The sequence below is a fragment of the Sphaeramia orbicularis genome, chromosome 8 (assembly GCF_902148855.1).
Source record: "Sphaeramia orbicularis chromosome 8, fSphaOr1.1, whole genome shotgun sequence".
Classification (NCBI taxonomy): domain Eukaryota; kingdom Metazoa; phylum Chordata; class Actinopteri; order Kurtiformes; family Apogonidae; genus Sphaeramia; species Sphaeramia orbicularis.
The window spans coordinates 7,994,582-7,997,630 of record NC_043964.1 but is presented as its reverse complement, the minus strand read 5'-3'; positions in this window follow the sequence as shown (position 1 = coordinate 7,997,630).

Genomic DNA, 3,049 nt, shown 5'->3' with positions numbered 1-3,049 from the left:
AAAAATGGTCATTTTGAACATATTTCAATAGATGCTTCAAAAGTGGTTTAGAACGTTCCTGAGGCATCAATAAACACTCTCTGAGATGTTTCAGGTTTATTTCAACATCTTTTTCGGATGGTCACCAAGAGGCTGAAAATGGAATTTTAGGAAGACAATAGCACAACATCCAAAATGGTCATTTTGAACCTATTTTTATAGATGCTTTAAAAGTGTTTTTGGAGCGTTCCTGAGGCATCAATAAACACTCCCTGAGATGTTTCAGGTTGTTTCAACATCTTTTTCAGATGGTCTCCAAAAGGCTCAAGATGGAATTTTCATAAGGCTATAGCATGATGTCCAAAAATGGTCATTTTGAACGTATTTTAATTGATGCTTTAAAAGTGTTTTAGGATGTTTGTAAGGTATCAATAAAGACTCTCTGAGATGTTTCAGGTTGTTTCAGCACTTTTTTCAGATGGTCACCAAGAGGCTCAAAATGGAATTCGGGCCTCAAAAATTATCATTTTGAACAAATTTTAATAGATGCCTCAAAAGGGTTTGAGGACGTTCCTGAGGCTGTAATAAACACTCCTTGAGATGTTTCAGGTTGTTTCAACCCCTTTTTCAGATGGTCACCAAGAGGCTCAAAATGGAATTTTCATAAGGCTATAGCATGATGTCCAAAAATGGTAATTTTGAAATATATTAATAGATGCTTTAAAAGTGTTTTAGGATGCTTGTAAGGTATCAGTAAACATTCCCTGAGATGTTTCAGGTGTTTCAACACCTTTTTCAGATGGTCACCAAGAGGCTGAAAATGGAAATTTCATAAGGCTATAGCATGACGTCCAAAAATGGTCATTTTGAACATATTTTAATAGATGCTTTTAAACCGTTTTAGGACGTTCCTAAGTTCACAATAAACGCTCCCTGAGATGTTTCAGGTTATTTCAACATCTTTTTCAGATGGTCACCAAGAGGCTCAAAATGGAATTTTCATAAGGCTGTACCATGACGTCCAAAAATGGTCATTTTGAAGATATTTTAGTAGATTGTCAAAACATGTTTTAGGACATTCTTGAGGCATCAATTAAAACTCTCTAAGATGTTTCAGGTTGTTTCAACATCTTTTTCGGATTATCACCAAGAGGCTCAAAACGGAATTTTCATAAGGCTGTAGTATGATGTCCAAAAATGGTAATTTTGAACATATTTTAAGAGATCCTCAAAAAATGTTTTAGGACATTCTAAAGGCATCAATAAAAACTCATTGAGATGTTTCAGGTTGTTTTCAACCCCTTTATCGGATGGTCACCAAGAGGCTCAAAATGCAATTTTCATAATACTACAACATGTCGTCCAAAAATGGTCATTTTGAACATATTTTAATACATCCTCAAAAAGTGTTTTAGGACATACTTAAGGCATCAATAAAATTCCACAAGCTTGTTTCAGGTTTTTTCAACCCCTTTTTCAAATGGTCACCAAGAGGCTCAAAATGGAATTGTCATCAACCCCTTTTTTGGATGGTCACCATGATGTCCAAAATGGTCATTTTGAACATATTTTAATAGATGCTTCAAAAGTGTTTTAGGATGTTCCTGAGGCATCAATAAACACTGCTTGAGATGTTTCAGGTTGTTTCAACACCTTTTTCAGATGGTCACCAAGAGGCTGAAAATGAAAATTTCATAAGGCTATAATATGATGTCCAAAAATGGTCATTTGAACTATTTTAATAGATGCTTTAAACGTGTTTTAGGACGTTCCTAAGTTCACAATAAATACTCCCTGAGATGTTTCAGGTTGTTTCAACCCCTTTTTCGGATGGTCACCAAGAGGCTCAAAATGGAATTTTCATAAGACTATAGCATGTCGTCCAAAAATGGTCATTTTGAACATATTTTTATAGATGCTTCAAAAGTGTTTTAGGTCGTTCCTGAGACTTTAATAAACACTCCTTGAGATGTTTCAGGTTGTTTCAACACCTTTTTCAGATGGTCACCAAGAGGCTGAAAATGAAAATTTCATAAGGCTGTAGCATGACGTCTAAAAATGGTCATTTTGAACATATTTTTATAGATGCCTCAAAAGTGTTTAAGGACGTTCCTGAGGCTTTAATAAACACTCCTTGAGATGTTTCAGGTTTTTTCAACCCCTTTTTCAGATGGTCACCAAGAGGCTCCAAATGGAATTTTCATAAGGCTATAGCATGATGTCCAAAAATGGTAATTTTGAAATATATTAAGATATGCTTTAAAAGTGTTTCAGGATGCTTGTAAGGTATCAGTAAACACTCCCTGAGATGTTTCAGGTTGTTTCAACACCTTTTTCAGATGGTCACCAAGAGGCTGAAAATGGAAATTTCATAAGGCTGTAGCATGACGTCCAAAAATGGTCATTTTGAACATATTTTAATAGATGCTTTTAAACTGTTTTAGGACGTTCCTAAGTTCACAATAAATGCTCCCTGAGATTTTTCAGGTTGTTTCAACACCTTTTTCAGATGGTCACCAAGAGGCTGAAAATGAAAATGTCATAAGGCTGCAGCATGACGTCCAAAAATGGTCATTTTGAACATATTTTTATAGATGCCTCAAAAGTGTTTAAGGACGTTCCTGAGGCTTTGATAAACACTCCTTGAGATGTTTCAGGTTGTTTCAACCCCTTTTTCAGATGGTCACCAAGAGGCTCAAAATGGAATTTTCATAAGGCTATAGCATGACGTCCAAAAATGGTCATTTTGAACATATTTCAATAGATGCTTCAAAAGTGTTTTAGGACGTTCCTGAGGCATCAATAAACACTCTCTGAGATGTTTCAGGTTTATTTGAACATCTTTTTCGGATGGTCACCAAGAGGCTCAAAATGGAATTTTAGGAAGACAATAGCACAACATCCAATAATGGTCATTTTGAACCTTTTTTATAGATGCTTCAAAAGTGTTTTCGGAGCGTTCCTGAGGCATCAATAAACATTCCCTGAAATGTTTCAGGTTGTTTCAAACATCTTTTTCAGATGGTCACCAAGAGGCTCAAATGGAATTTTCATAAGGCTATAGCATGAT